Here is a 17,237-nt window from a genome sequence, read left to right as displayed (position 1 = left end):
ACTTGTCTTGAAACACTGGACTGTAGTGGCAGCCTTCTCCTCTTCCATTATCTTTCCCTCCCTCCCTGTCTCTCTCTCTCTGATAATATGCCATGTCAACACATTGATTTTGTATGTTATTACATGATTAGTTGAAGTTATTACGTTATTCACCCAAGAAGTTCTTACTCACCTGTGTTTGTTTGATGATATTTCATCAGGTTGAAATAACACGCTGACATTGTGAACATTTTAGTGTAAGAGCTTTTTGAAAAAAGAAAATGCCTGGAATTTTTGCCTTTTCAGGTGGGTTGGAGTTTTTGGCCCACTGCATAACATCACAATCTGATCTGATTATTCTGACCAATGACCAGTCATCTTTTATTTGCTTATGTATCCTCCTGATATATTTAATAACTATCCAGACGTTGTAAGATCTGGAGTGCGTCAGCAATGTAGTTTGGCAGCAACTCAACCCAGGATTTACAAGAAATCGCGTGACTGACTAGAAAGAGAATGCCTTTAAGATGAGGGTGACCAATCACTTCATGAAGTACAACTGCACCCCACATCACTCCACATCATATAAAACAGCCGCTTCTCCACTTGTAGACATACGACTCCAGATACCCAACACAACAGACAGGCAAAGGTAAGGGCATCTATAAAGTTATTATTACAAGACCCAAGCCTGAACCACGTTATTGTTGCATGTTTTGATATTACAAATGGGTGTTCTTTCCAAATTGACATTCAAAAAGGAAGTATGATGAAGTTTAATACCTGTGAATCTTTTGCAAATACTGCACATGCAATTTATTTATTTCAAAGCCTTCTATAATATGTTTATTGTAACGAGAGTAACTAATGAATACATGTCATTAGTAAATATAGGTATTATGATATAGGCATTATGATGTAGGTATTATGATATAGGCATTATGATATAGGCATTATGATGTAGGCATTATTATTTTGTTATTATGATATAGGCATTATGATATAGGCATTATTATTTAGTTATTATGATATAGGCAGTATGATATAGGCAGTATGATATAGGTATTATGATGTAGGCATTATGATGTAGACATTATGATTGAGTTATTATGCACATTCCTAAAAAAGGACTAAAATGGTCTCAATTATTTAATACATCTTCTGCATTTCTAATGATGTCTGGCAATGAATTCAATAATTTGAAGCCTGAACTATAAAAGCTCTCTTACCCTTTTAAAGATAGAATCCTTAACTGAAACAATAACAAAGCGTATTCCCTGCCCCTGTTTTGCTAAAAAGCTAAGGGATGAGTCTGGAGAAATGTAGCCACACTCAAATTCATAGACACAGCTATGGGAGTACTGACCATCCGTGACTTACAATGTATTTTTAATGATGTTGTTGGCTATACAGTGTTTGTTTACATTTACATTGTAACATTGGAGTAAAACAATCTTAGGTCTAGGTCTAGATCTAATCAGATCAAGCATTAACCGGAGATAGCCGACACCTGCACAGCTGATGTTTTGGCGGTGTCGAAGGAGTAACTGCGTTGGAGCTGTCAAATGGTGAGCAGCTGCTCTTGTGATCATTGTCACAAAGCCACATCCATCCCACTTGTGTTAGAAGTTCAGAACGAGAAAGTGTAGGCTATATAGAAATAATGAAGCTCAAATTGAAAATCATTAAACTAAATATTGTGTCAATTTAAACCTTGCACAAGACAGTCCACAGAATTGTAAATGTAAATATATTTAGCCGACTTATACATTTAACGAACATTCGATGGTTAATACAGAGATTCTTACCTTTGCCCCGATTCGGCAGTCTCGTCCAGATTATCATGGCATTTGTAGTTCTTTATGATAGCCACATTCGCAGCTAATTAGCAGCTAATTAGCATTATAAATACAGGGAGGAGTGGGTGAATACAGGTGAATATATTGATAAAGTCACCTTTATCAATCCTAGAGAGATTTACATGGTTATCAGGGTAAGTCTACACAAAACACAGCCCTTATTTTAAAGGTTTCTAAAAATCCCCTATGGGAAAAATGTATGGTGGAAAAACGATTGGAACCATTTCCCTGTTTGACCGCTAGGTTTTGTGGGTATTATGACTCATACTGAATAATGAGGATTTATATCAGCCTAATCGAGATGGAAATGACATCTCACATTCCAATGATCGAACTTGTAAAAAGGCTGCATGGGATTTATCTTAATGCGACTTGGTGTAGCCAATGGTAATGTCTGCTTTCCGCTTGTAGATTTGACAGCTCTAACGCAGTTCCATCTCCGACACTGCCAAAACAACCGCTATGTGGATGTTGGCTAAATACCCTCTATTTGAATAGAGCCCCTAGATTCAATCAGATCAAGCATTAATTGGTGATAGCTAACACCCACATAGATGAGGTGCATTCAGTTCGCTTGAACATTTGCTACTGAACAACACGTTTCCCCGTTCAACGTTCTTGAACAGACTTTGAGGTACTGTATGTTTGCTGCCGTTTGGTGAGTGTGGCGAAGTGTGGCTTGAGGCAATGAGTGACATATTTAAAGGGCAGTGGCCATGCTGATAGCGTTCCCCAACCGACAACCCAACCCCTCCCCGTTTTTCAACTGGTCATTTAGTACAGCACCTTGTCCGTTTAATTCAACATTTCAGAATGTAAAAACGTACTGAACGCAGCCCTGATGTTTTGGAGGTGTTGGGGGTGTAACCAGAGATGGTAGAGAAAGCGAGACACTCAAATTTTTTCTGATCGGTGTGGAGCCACTGATGTACATATTGCTCCCACCCTGCTGACGGGGTGCCCCAGGGTGACACATCTCACTGGCAAAGGTTTCTGGTCGGGGTACGGCGAGCGGAAAGGGGACAATAAGTAAACTAGAGCCAGCTGTTCCTCTCGAGTGAGCATGTCAGATATTATAGAGGGACCGTAAGCTCAAGGGGAAAAGCTTACTCAAACGAGAAAAGCTTGCTCAAGTGATAGAGGAAACGGCCACTTACACAGACAGGAACTTTGAACATTTTTTTCAATTGTAATTGCCTGAGTAAAATATGGTATAACTGTGTTGGAGCTGTCGAGTCGGTGAGCAGCTGCTGTTGTGATCATTGTCATGAAGCCACACCCATCCCTCTCACTCTGAGAAAGAACAACAAAAGCGCTGTCATCAGAAAACAGGAGGTGTAGGTATCTTTCTGTGTTCCCCTGTTAAGGTGGCTTAGTATTTGTCTGATAGTCTTTGCTTTTCATGACAATCTAAATGTAAGCGTCTGCATATCCCCCACCTCACTTGTTTTATCTGATACATCAACACAGACACCATGATGCGCTATTCAGAAATCGCTCTGTCATTTCCTTGGTACAAAACATTTCATCAGTCTACAGGTAGACTGGAACATTTCCAAATGGATAATGGGTAGCCGTGTCTCTGCACAAAGTCACCAGAAGTTCAACAGCAACACATTAATTTACATTTTCTTGTGAACTGCAAAGAAGGTAACATATGTGACATGTTCACACATACTATTACTCACTGGGTACACACTGGTGGAATCAACGTTGTTTTCACTTCATTTCAATGTAATTACGTTGAACCAACGTGGAATAGAAGTTGAATTGCCTGTGCCCAGTGATGTTTGTTCACCGCCTCAAGCACAATGTACAAGATCGCACCGATAGACATAGACAGCCTGTTCCTAGCTCCTTACCAACTTTACAGTATTTTTGTTGTTGTTGTGTTATTTCTTTCGTTTCTTGCATTATTACCTAGAGCCGGAAATAACTTTTAGATATTAGACTTTCCTGAATTGGATCCTTAGTTCGTACCCCCTGAGGCATTTCCACTTATCCCAGGGGCTGCTCCAAGATGCAGCCGACAGATACGGGGAATATGGAGTGGACTTTTAGTCTAACTCAGGAGTTGTGCATAGCATCCACCACTTCCTAGTATATTAATCGCCAATGTCCCCGCCCATACAACCAGCTGGGTTCTCAGGACATCACGTGGACAGGAAGAAAGAGCTCTCCAGGAAAAAGTTAGGCTGAGATGTATGTTTCATGGTTAACTACTTACAGTATGGTGTGACTGTGGTAATGTAAATGAACTCAAGTCCTTTTTCTCCCCTGATCTGGAATAGCTCACTATCAAATGACAACATCTTTACCTCTCTCTCTTTGGCCATCATCACGACCGTGTATATTCCACCTCAAGCCGACACCACCAATGCTCTCAAAGAACTACACTGGACTACTGCTGGGGACTTTAATATAGTCTGAGGGAAACGCTACCAAAGTGTTTTCAATACATGGCATGCGCTACTCACTCTTCAAAAGTTCTGGACCATTGCTACTCCCCCCTTCCAGGATGGATATCAGGCCCTCCACCGCCCTACCTTGGGCAAATCTGATCATGCTTCCATTCTGCTCCTCCCTTCCTAAAGGCGAACCTTAAACAGGAAGACCATTCAACATTGGTCGGACCAATCGGAATCTATGCTTCAAGATTATTTTGGTCACGTGGACTGGGATATGTTCAGGGTTGCCTCAGAATAAAATTGACGTATACACTGATACGATGACTGAGTTCATCAGGAAGTGCATAGGGGATGTTGTTCCCACGGTGATGATTTGAACCTATTCAAACCAAAAGCCATAGATAGATGGCAACATTGACACAAAATTGAAAGAGTGAACCACTGCATTTAACAGTGGCAAGGTGACTGGGAACATGGACGAGTACAAACAGTCCAGCTCTGCCCTCTAAGGCAATCATACAGGCAAAACGTCAGTACAGAGACAAAGTGGAGTCACAATTAAAAGGTTCAGTCACAAGACGTATGTGTCAGGGACTCCAGGCTATCATGGATAATAAATGGTAAACCAGCCACGTCGCTGATGCTCCTGGACAAGTTAAACACCTTCTTTGCACGGTTCGATGGCCTCGTAGCTACTTTTAAGAATATCAAATATAGCATATATTTTGATTTGTTTAACACTTTTGGTTACTGCATGATTCCATAGCTTTGATGTCTTCATTATTATAAAATGTAGAAAATAGTAAAAAATTAAGAAAAACCCTTTAATGAGTAGATGTGTCCAACCTTGTGTCTGATACTGTATATATTTACATTCCGGACTCTGCCATTACTAGTTCTAGTATTTCGTTGTTGCGTGTGTTGTTAGGTATTACTGCACTGTTGGAGGTAAGAACATAAGCATTTTGGTACACCCACGATAACATTTACTAAATATGTGTACAAAACCTATTAAAATGGATTTGATTTGGAAGTTATATTGTGTGACATTAATCTGAAAACACAACAGGAATAAGGGGTATTAGCGATCTATAGTCTTGTTCAAAGACTTTCTTCATATCTTTCTACTGCCCACTCCAAATGGCTGACATTTGAAAGCAAGTCATGTATTTAAAAATACTTAGGATCGTACACTTACTAAATCATGACAACAAAGTGGTCAAAACTAAAGCCATACCTCACTTTCTCGGTCCCTTCCTGGTGAAAGGCACTCAAGGGTGGACGAGAACAGTGTATAGGGGCCCACTCTACTCCACAAAATGCCCCCAGCTTTCCCAGGAAACAAGATGGTGTTACCGTTTGTTAATTGAAATGTGGATAAATGTCTTACCTTTAATCAAAACACATAATCTTCATCATTTACCTTGAAGCCAGATGCATCCCTGAAAAAGCTTGGTGCACTAATTGTGGAGGCAGGCAATACAGGAGGGGAAACGGGATCAGGAGATATAGAGAACAAGGGGGCACAGACGATTGTGGCAGGCAGTGGTGGAGGTCTGGTGATGGTGTGAGGTTGAAGCTGAACCTAAGGTATGATGATGGTGGGAGGCGGAAGCTGATGTCTTGTGATGGTGGGAGGCTGAAGCTGAACCTGAGGTCTGGTGATGGTGGAAGGCTGAAGCTGAAGCTGAACCTGAGGTCTGATGATGGTGGGAGGCGGAAGCAGAGGTCTGTGATGGTGGAGGCGGAAGCTGAGGTCTGGTGATTGTGGGAGGTTATGTTATGGTGGGGAACTGATTTGGGAGGTTGGTCAAAGGGGTCAAGATGGGTGAAGGTAGGATAAAGTATGAAGGACAACAAAAGAACAATGAGGGGGAGCAAAAAACATTGTGGGTGAAGGAGAGACCTGCAGAAAGAGCCAGCAGAAGAGCCAGCAGAGTGACCAGGAGAAGAGGCAGCAGAGTGACCAGCAGAAGAGGCAGCATAGGGAGGGTTTGTGTGGGATTCTTTCCTTCTCCTCTTTGAACATAACCAGGTGGACAGTGTTGATCATTGGAGTCAACATATCTTCCTTAGAAATCAGGTCTGAAATTCTTCCACTCAATTCTTGCGATACTATATGGCCCCAACTGGTCACGGTCGAACTTGCCACTCTTCCTCTGCTGGCTCCTGATGTTCCTTCTCCAATGGCAAAGGTCACTTGATTTCCTTGAGCCAACTTTCTTTCCTTCTACTGCTCCTTCTCCACATTCTGTAGCACTATTATGTAAATGTCCTCCTGCACTTTCAGACCCCTCTGCCAGAATCACATTTGCCAGGACATCAACACTTGCATCTGCCTATACTGTACCAAAAATAAATGTGAATATATTAACTGTGTTACATCAAGGATATATAATCATATTAGGGAATGAATTCCAGACTTACTTTATAATGTACTGGCATTGAAGGATATTGAGCCTACACAAAAAAGTATGGGGAGAACTTTAGATTCATTAAAAAAAAAAATGCTTCATTAATATATTTAAGTATATCTGTGATAAAAAATACTTAAGTATATTTAAATTACCTAAATTGTAAGAATTTAAAACACATTTAAATGTCCATTTTATTCTTATTTTATTAGCATTAAATTATATTAAATACATTTTAAAATTGTCTAAATTGGGACAATTTTTGTACTGAAGTACAGTTATAGTCGGAAGTTTACATACACCTTAGCCAAAAACATTTTAAAAATCTGTTTTTCACAATTCCTGACATTTAATCCTAGTAAAAATGCCCTGTTTTAGGTCAGTTAGGATCACCACTATATTTTAAGAAAATCAAATGTCAGAATAATAGTAGAGAATGATTTATTTGAGCTTTTATTACTTTCATCACATTCCCAGTGGGCCAGAAGTTTACATACACTCAATTAGTATTTGGAAGCATTGCCTTTAAATTGTTTAACTTGGGTCAAATGTTCAGGGAGCCTTCCACATTAAGTTGGGTACATTTTGGCCCATTCCTCCTGACAGAGCTGGTGTAACTGAGTCAGGTTTGTAGACCACCTTGCTCGCACACACTTTTTCAGTTCTGCCCACAAATTTTCTATAGGATGAGGTCAGGGCTACCTTGACTTTGTTGTCCTTAAGCCATTTTCCACATCTTTGGAAGTATGCTTGTGGTCATTGTCCATTTGGAAGACCCATTTGCGACCAAGCTTTAACTTCCTGACTGATGTCTGGAGATGTTGCTTCAATATATCCACATAATTTTACTACCTCATGATGCCATCTATTTTGTGAAGTGCACCAGTCCCTCCTGCAGCAAAGCACCCCACAACATGATGCTGCCACCCCCGTGCTTCAGGGTTGGGATGGTGTTCTTCGGCTTGCAAGGCTCCCCTTTTTTCCTCCAAACATAACGATGGTCATTATGCCCAAACAGTTCTATTTTTGTTTCATCACACCAGATTACATTTCTCCAAAAAGTATGATCTTTGTCCCCATGTGCACTTGCAAACCGTAGTCTGGCTTTTTTATGGTGGTTTTGGAGTATTGGATTTGTCCTTGCTGAGCAGCCTTTCAGGTTATATCGATATAGGACTCGTTTTACTGTGGATATAGATACTTTTGTACCCGTTTCCTCCAGCATCTTCACAAGGTCCTTTGCTGTTGTTCTGGGATAGATTTTCACTTTTTGCACCAAAGTACGTTCATCTCTAGGAGACAGAACGCGTCTCCTTCCTGAGCAGTGTGACGGCTGCGTGGTCCCATGGGGTTCCTACTTGCGTACTATTGTTTGTACAGATGAATGTGGTACCTTCAGGTGCTAGAAAATTGCTCCCAAGGATGAACCAGACTTGTGGAGGTGTACAATTGTTTTTCTGAGGTCTTGGCTGTTTTTTATTTTTATTTTCCCATGATGTCAAGCAAAGAGGCACTGAGTTTGAAGGTAGGCCTTGAAATACATCCACAGGTACACCTCCAATTGACTCAAATGATGTCAATTAGCCTATCAGAAGCTTCTAAAGCCACGACATCATTTTCTGGAATTTTCCAAGCTGTTTAAAGGCACAGTCAACTTAGTGTATGTAAACTTCTGACCCACTGGAATTGTGATACAGTGAGTTAAAAGTTAAATAATGTATGTAAACTTCCGACTTCAACTGTAGGTGCAGTATCTGTATCAGCTGTGAATTACAATAAGACGAAAGACAAGTGTAATATTTGCACATTGTTACAGTGCCTTAAGACAGTTCTCACACCCCTTGACTTTACCCACATTTTGTTGTGTTAGAGCCTGAATTTAAACTGGATTACATAGATGTTTTTGTCAGTGTCCTACACGCAATACCCCATAATGTCAAAGTGGAATGTTATTTTCCTAATTAATTTAAAAATGAAGCTGAAATGCCTTCAGTCAATAAGAATTCAACCCTTTTTTTATGGAAAGCCTAAATAAGTTCAGGAGTAAAAAGGTGCTTAAAACAAGTCACATACTGTAATAAGTTGCATGGACTCACTCTGTGTAAATAATAGTGGTTAACATAACATACAAATGATCTGTAAGGGCCCTCAGTCAAGCAGTGAATTTCAAACACAGATTCAACCTCAAAGACCAGGAAAGTTTTCCAATGCCTTGTAAAGAAGGGCACCTATTGGTAGATGGGTCAAAATAAATAAAAAAGCAGACTTTGAATATCCCTACGAGAATGGTGAAGTTATTAATTACACTTTGGATGGTGTATCAATACAGCCAGTCACTACAAATATACAGGTGTCCTTCCCAATTCAGTTGCCGGAGAGGAAGGCAATCGCTCAGGGATTTCACCATGAGGCCAATGGGGCCAATGACTGTGAGGCCAATGGCTGTGATAGGAGAAAAACAGAGGATGGATTAAAAACATTATAGTTACACCACACCACTAATCTAATAGAGAGAAAAGGAAGCCTGTACAGAATAAAAATATTTAAAAACATGCAGCCTTTTTGCAACAAGGCAATAAAGTAATTCTGCAAAAAATGTGGCAATGGAATGAACTTTTTGTCCTGAATACAAATCCAATACAACACATTACTGAGTACAACTCTCCATATTTTCAAGCGTAGTGGTGGCTCCATCATGTTATGGGTGTGCTTGTAATTGTTAAGGACTGGTAGTTTTTCAGAATAAAAAAGAAACAGAATGGAGCTAAGCACAGGCAGAATCCTAGAGGACATCCTGGTTTAGTTTGCTTTCCACCTGACTCTGGGAGATTAATTCACCTTTTAGCAGGACAATAATATAAAACACAAGGCCAAAGCTACACTGGAGTTGCTTTCCAAGAAGACAGTTAATGTTTCTGAGTGGCCGAGGTACAGTTTCTACTTACATTTACTTGAAAATCTATGGCAAGTACTGAAAATTGTTGTCTAGCAATGATCAACAACCAGTTTGACAGAGCTTGAGGAATTTTGAAAATAATAATGGGTACATGTTGCACAATCCAGGTGTGGAAAGCTCTTAGAGACTTACCCAGAAAGACTTATCAGCTAGCTGCTGTCAGCTTGGCTAAACACAAGGTCAGCGCAGGCTTAAGCCTGGTTTTCAAAATCTGTAGGCAGCATTCTGCCTTCTCCCTACAGTTCTCAGCCATTAGCTTTGCCCATGACTGCCTGATGTGAACTACAATACTGACTCAGTGTTTTAACATTTAGAAACAACAATAATCGCTTACGTTACGGCTTTCGAAACATATGGCCCTTTTCTTTCATCAGCGAGAAATAATTCTTCAAATAAAAAATTTACACTTACTGTAGCAGTTTAGCACAGATTCATTCAGCTATGGGTGTCTCCATCTGACAAAACTACACTTCCTGAGTTATGCTTACACACATGTGTTCAGAGCATGCTACATGGCTCATTAGCACAGGTGTTCAGAGCATGCTACATGGCTCATTAGCACAGGTGTTCAGAGCATGCTACATAGCTCATTAGCAGAGGTGGTCGCTTCTTGTCTAATGTCTGTTTTCTGTAACCAAGTGCTGTAACATGGAGATGTTTCCATCTAACACTAACCTTATCAAGGTGTGTATCAATGTTTTTTCCCCTCTCTGATATGAAAGATGGGGTCCTTATGCTTCCAAAACCATACCGCAAGCAATGCATGTTAATGTTCAGACCGAGTGTCAGCTATCTTAACAAAACTCCCCCTTACAGAAGACACCTTCGTCCAATGACTCGTGTAATATAATGGAACTGAGAGTCATGATCAAGGACTAGCTTTAGCCTACACATAGAACTGAGAGTCATGATCAAGGACTAGCTTTAGCCTACATATAGAACTGAGTCATGATCAAGGACTAGCTTTAGCCTACACATGGAACTGAGAGTCATGATCAAGGACTAGCTTTAGCCTACACATAGAACTGAGAGTCATGATCAAGGACTAGCTTTAGCCTACATATAGAACTGAGAGTCATGATCAAGGACTAGCTTTAGCCTACACATGGAACTGAGAGTCATGATCAAGGACTAGCTTTAGCCTACATATAGAACTGAGAGTCATGATCAAGGACTAGCTTTAGCCTACATAGAATTGAATTAGCTGACCATCTTGAGATGGCGAGTCGGTCGGGAGGAGAGATGTCCTCAAAACTTTGTTCTCTCCATAGCTTACCTCGCTGTACTCATTACTGCACTTGTTTGTTGTGATTGAATGGCAGACGCACCCAAGAAACACCCATGTCTAACCACACCTCCGAGACAACTCTCATTTACCTTCAGTCATGGCCGCTAGTAGTTCTTATTGAGCATTGATGAAAAACAGAGCCAAATCAGGAAGTGCAATTGCCCTTTAAAAAAGGTCAGATTGAATAGATAGAAACTAGTCGTTCTCAGAAACGTTTTAGCAGTATGAGAATTGACCACTTGATGGTGATCTTGGTATGTCATCTGTGGACATGTGATCAGACCAAGGGGGCCTTCAGCAGCATGCAATGTTTAGGAACGTTCAGATAGAAATATGTTATGTAGAACAAACATGCCTCTCTGACATGTAGAAAAGAAGGAATCATGTCCACTTTATTCATAGCACTTCTATCTGCAATTTTCAATCACGTTTCGCTACTGAACCTGGCCAGAGGCTCTTTCTCAATTGTCTAAAAATCCATCTTCTCCTTGACTCTTCCCCTTCATCTGCACTAGTTGGAAAAATGTTCACAGGTGGAAACAGTATGGCAGAAGGAAGCTCATCATTAGGCTGGCTTAACTTTCACCTGATCAGTTCTTTCAGATCAGTGAAGGAGAGGGAAAAGTTTTAGACAACTGAGAAAGAGCCCAAGTGTATGAAGTTAGTGTTGTGTTGCATTAAGAATGTAGTCCTTGATTCTATAGTTTAAAGTACATCTTAATCTACCCTACCTCCCCACCACCACCAACTGTTTTTCAGTCAGCTCATACTTTTCTTTTATGCTGCATATTTTCACTTCCTTGTTTTTTCTCTCCAAGGTCTATTGCCACATTCAAGTCCTATCAGAGTTTAGAGTTATCAGAGGAATGACTTCTCAACTTGGAGTAGGAACTTGGAAATGTTAGCAAACAATTTATAGTGTTCAAAAAACATATAGTTATGTTTATTTTGATAAATAAAGTTTTGTTGTTGTATTTAACTGCAGAAGATGCTGCCATCAAAGTCATTTCCATGGTAGCTGATGTCAGAGTTCAGCATGTAGGGAAAGTCTGGGTCCAAAGATAATAACTGAGTTTCCAACCTATGTTAAGGACTTGGAAGTTGTTATGAAAGTTTTTTTTAAGTCGGGATCTCGTATTTCAAATACATTCTTTTTGTCACATGCACCGAATACAAATGAAATGCTTACTTACAAGCCCTTAATGTAACAGTCGTCGTATGGAGTGGACCAAACTGCAGCGGGTATATTAAACATCTTCTTTTATTCGAAGGAAAAAACAAAACACTTACACAAAACAAACGACGAAAACAGTCCCGTAAGGTGCTTAGACTATACAAGGAAACAACCATCCACACTTCCTATGGCTTCCACTAGATGTCAACAGTCGTTAGAAATTGTTTCAAGCTTGTATTGTGAAAAATGAGTGAGTGAGTAAGACCACTTTCTATGACTGGTCTGTCTGAGAGCGCGCCGTTTGTTGATTTTCCGCTTTCTATTGACAACGCGATTGTCCGGTTGAAATATCATTGCTTATTTATGCTAAAAAGAACCTGAGGATTGATTCTAAACATCGTTTGACATATTTCCAAACTTTACCTATACTATTTTGACTTTTTGTCTGCCTGTTGTGCGCGCCCTGGAGCTAGTTGATTACCGAACAAAACTCGCCAGCCAAACGGAGGTTTTTGGATATAAAGAGGATCTTTATCGATCATTTATTGTGTAACTGGGAGTCATGTGAGTGCAACCATATGAAGATCATCAAAGGTAAATGATTCATTTATCGCTATTTCTGACTTTTGTGATTCATCTACTTGGCTGGTAACTGTATGTAATGTTTTGTTAGCTGGGCGCTGTCCTCAGATAATCGCATGGTATGCTTTCGCCGTAAAGCCTTTTTGAAATCTGACACAGCGGCTGGATTAACAAGAAGTTAATCTTTAAACTGATGTATAACACTTGTATGTTTTCAGAATTCTTATTATGAGTATTTCTGTTTTTGAATTTGGCGCACTGCAACTTCACTGGATGTTGGCCAGGGCTTCCGCCAACAATGCAGTTCAAGAAATGGAGTTAAGAAAATATTTACTCAATAAATTAAAGTAAAATATAAAATAAAAAGTAACACAGTAAAATAACAATAACATACATGAAGGGAACATTTTGACATTTGCTGTATGGTTGATGAGAAAGTCCATATTGCAAATGTACGGTCCCTTACTAGACGTCCGTGAACGTTTGTAAAATTCGCGGACGGCGTCGGGCCGTGCACCGGATCTTCCGGGAAGTCATCGAACGGAGTCTCTCGGACATTCGGTTTCCGTTTTATAAAATGTTCAAATTTTGGTCTTTTTTCACCTGTCCCAGCAAATACCACAAGAGGGCGAATGGAATCATATTGCAAATGTACAAAACATCACGATTCACGACATGGCCTTTTCTCCTAAACGGAAAATATTTTGAAGATGAAACTTGGCGAGCATATGTTTGGCATAATGGGCATTTGGCTCCGAACAAGATGGAGTCGAGGCCTCAACGCTTTTTGAGTTAAGGCCATTTTTGTGGGATTAAAGGTCAAAAACAAAAATAGAGCACTAATTTGACCGCTTCACATCAAAGTACATGAACCTACGGTGTCAGGAAAAAAAGAACCAGACATTTATCTATCGTAATTTAAGAGAAATCGTACAATGTACAATTGGTGATGCTCAAAAAAAGTGGGTTTTTTTCGAAAAAGTTACAGATCCAGTTGCAGCGTGTTCAGATGAATCCATTAACCTGTCTGGGCTAGGGGGCAGTATTGAGAATTTTGGAAAAAATATGTTCCCATTTTTAACTGCCTCCTACACCAACTCAGAAGCTAGAATATGCATATTATTGTTCAGGTTTGGATAGAAAACACTCTGAATTTTCTAAAACTGTTTGAATGGTGTCTGTGAGTATAACAGAACTCCTATGGCAGGCAAAAACCTGACAAGGTTTCAAGCAGGAAGTACCCTGTCTGACAAGGAGTCGTGCGTCTTGCATCTTTTTATTGAAAAGTAAGGATCTTAGCTGTAACGTGACAATTCCCAGGGCTCCAATAGGCTCTCAGAGCCCGCGAAAAACCTGAAGGTTTACGAGGGAGCCTCAGGCTGAAACACATTATCACCTTTTGTAAGTGGCTGCTCCGAGGACCTTTGAATGATGCGCGTGCATGAGTCGCTTCTGAGGAGAAATTTTATTCGGCTGTTTAGGCTCAATGCATACTCCCGGTCGGAATATTATCACTAATCTACGAGTTGAATGGCATAAAAATTGGTTTTAAACAGCGGTTGACATGCTTCGAAGTACGGTAATGGAATATTTAGACATTTTTGACACGCCAATGCGCCATGCGCGAGACCGTGAAGAAGCATTCTAGAACTCACGAACAAAACGTCGCTGTTTGGATATAACGATGGATTATTTGGGACCAAACCAACATTTGTTATTGAAGTAGAAGTCCTGGCAGTGTATTCTGATGAAGAACAAGCAAGGTAAGAACATTTTTCTTATAGGAAATGTGATTTTGGTGGAGGCTGACCTGGGTGGGTATCTAAATAGCTAGCCCTGTAATGCCGGGCTATGTACTTAGATTATTGCAAAATGTGCTTCATCCGAAAAGCTATTTTAAAATCGGACATATCGAGTGCATAGAGGAGTAATGTATCTATAATTCTTAAAATAATTGTTATGCTTTTTGTGAACGTTTATCGTGAGTAATTTAGCAAACTGTTAGTAAATTCTCCGGAAGTTTGCGGGGGTTATGCTTTTTCTGAACGTCACATGCTAATGCAAAAAGCAGTTTTTTGATATAAATATGAACTTGATTGAACAGACATGCATGTATTGTATAACACAATGTCCTAGGTGTGTCATCTGATGAAGATCATCAAAGGTTAGTGCTGCATTTAGCTGTGGTTTGGGTTTATGTGACATGATATGCTAGCTTGAAAAATGGCTGTATGATTTTTTCTGGCTGGGCACTCTGCTGACATAATCTAATGTTTTGCTTTCGTTGTAAAGCCTTTTTGAAATCGGACAGTGGGGTTAGATTAACGAGATTCTTGTCTTTAAATAGCTGTAAAATAGTCATATGTTTGAGAAATTGAAGTAATAGTATTTCTAACGATTCAAAAATCGCGCCACTGGAATTTCAGTAGCTGTTACGTAGGTGGGACGAAATCGTCCCACATACCCGAGAGAGGTTAAGGCGGGTTTCGGAGCTCTGCGAGATTTCTTTGATTTTCTGTGATTTTCTGAAATAACACACACTCATTAAACCCTCTGTAAATAAGTCAGTTCTTAACGTAAAGACTTAAAACTCAATATTCTATAAGAGCCTAACCCAAGGAGGATATGTGTTCATTTTCAGCTTCCTGTGTCAACCAGAAGTGCCTTAAAATGGTGTAATAGGGGCTGTTTCGAAGGGTTAAAAAGGTCAGATCTTTCCACAACTTCATATGTGTGACTAGGTAACCCTCATGAACTGTAAATCAGTCATTTCTCCCAACAGATGTCAAAGAAAAGCTCTCTCACACACACACACACACACACACAGCAAGGATGGAGTGACACAGTGCGGTGCTTAAAGACACACTGAGCCTGCAATGGCATTAACATTATCTCTAGGCTGTGCCGAGTTCAACGAGATGCCCCGCTTGACCGTAGCTCGCTCGGTCTAAGCACAGCGACCGTGAGAAAAAGTAGGCCCAAAATGAAGCCTGGCCTGGCCCTATATTTCAAGTGCTTTTGGGTGACAGCGAGAGAACCGTTAGGGTTAGACGCACAATTCGACCTCAGGAATGTTCCTGAGGTCCTCCCAATCTGTGCAAGCATAACCTTGACCATGTGGCATTAACCCTTAACCTGTTATGGCTAGGGGGCAGTGTTTTCACGGCTGGATAAAAAACGTACCCGATTTAATCTGATTATTAGTCCTGCCCAGAAACTGGAATATGCATATAATTATTAGCTTTGGAGAGAAAACACTCCAAAGTTTCTGAAACTGTTTGAATGGTGTCTGTGAGTATAACAGAACTCCTATGGCAGGCAAAAACCTGAGATGCTTCTGTTCAGGAAGTACCCTGTCTGAACATTTCTTGCCCTTCTTTATTATCTCTATCGTTTACAAAGGATCTCTGCTCTTACGTGACAATTCACACGTCTCCAATGAGGTCTCATAGCCCGGGAAAAACAGGAATGACGTAATTCAAAGCCCTGGCTGAAGCACAGGAAGGCAAAAGCTAAGTGGTCACTCAATGGTCTAAGCCTTAGGCGCGTGACACGCCCCGCCCCCGGCTTTCGTTTTTTTCCTCAGTTTACAGACAGGCAGATTCCCGGTCGGAATATTATCGCTTCTCTACGAGATAAATTGCATAAATATTGGTTTTAAACAGCGGTTGACATGCTTCGAAGTACGGTAATGGAATATTTAGAAATTTTTTGTCATATTTTGCGTCATGCTCGTGGCCGAGATTTAGCGTTGGGATAGCGTCTAGAACGCACGAACAAAACGTCGCTGTTTGGATATAACGATGGATTATTTGGGACCAAACCTACATTTGTTATTGAAGTAGAAGTCCTGGCAGTGTATTCTGATGAAGAACAAGCAAGGTAAGAACATTTTTCTTATAGGAAATGTGATTTTGGTGAAGGCTAAACTTGCAGGGTGTCTAAATAGCTAGCCCTGTAACGCCGGGCTATGTACTTACATTATTGCAAAATGTGCTTCATCCGAAAAGCTATTTTAAAATCGGACATATCGAGTGCATAGAGGAGTTCTGTATCTATAATTCTTAAAATAATTGTTATGCTTTTTGTGAACGTTTATCGTGAGTAATTTAGTAAAATCACCGGAAGTGTTCGGTGGGAATGCTAGTTCTGAACGTCACATGCTAATGTAAAAAGCTGTTTTTTGATATAAATATGAACTTGATTGAACAGACATGCATGTATTGTATAACACAATGTCCTAGGTGTGTCATCTGATGAAGATCATCAAAGGTTAGTGCTGCATTTAGATATGGTTTGGGTTTATGTGACATGATATGCTAGCTTGAAAAATGGCTGTGTGATTATTTCTGGCTGGGTACTCTGCTGACATAATCTAATGTTTTGCTTTCGCTGTAAAGCCTTTTTGAAATCGGACAGTTTGGTTAGATAAAGGAGAGTCTTGTCTTTAAATAGCTGTAAAATAGTCATATGTTTGAAAAGTGTAAGTTTTCGGATTTAGAGGAGTTTGAATTTCGCGCCCCGCCCATCATTGGATATTGGAGCAATCGTTCCGCTAGCGGAACGTGTAGATGTAA

The 17,237-nt window shown here is 40.2% G+C and overlaps 1 protein-coding gene across 1 annotated transcript in view; it reads left to right on the top strand.

The window, feature by feature from the left end:
• The first annotated feature begins 569 nt into the window (after positions 1-569).
• LOC115191644 (GTPase IMAP family member 8-like) overlaps positions 570-17,237 on the top strand; it is a 46,147-nt gene continuing 29,479 nt past the window's right edge. Inside the window, exon 1 of the mRNA XM_029749447.1 lies at positions 570-631. The gene's annotated coding sequence lies outside the window, so the exon portion shown is untranslated. The remainder of the gene's footprint in view (positions 632-17,237) is intronic.

This window comes from Salmo trutta, chromosome 4 (assembly GCF_901001165.1).
Source record: "Salmo trutta chromosome 4, fSalTru1.1, whole genome shotgun sequence".
Lineage (NCBI taxonomy): Eukaryota > Metazoa > Chordata > Actinopteri > Salmoniformes > Salmonidae > Salmo > Salmo trutta.
Note: the sequence above shows the minus strand (reverse complement) of the source record. Positions and strands in the feature narration are given on the sequence as shown.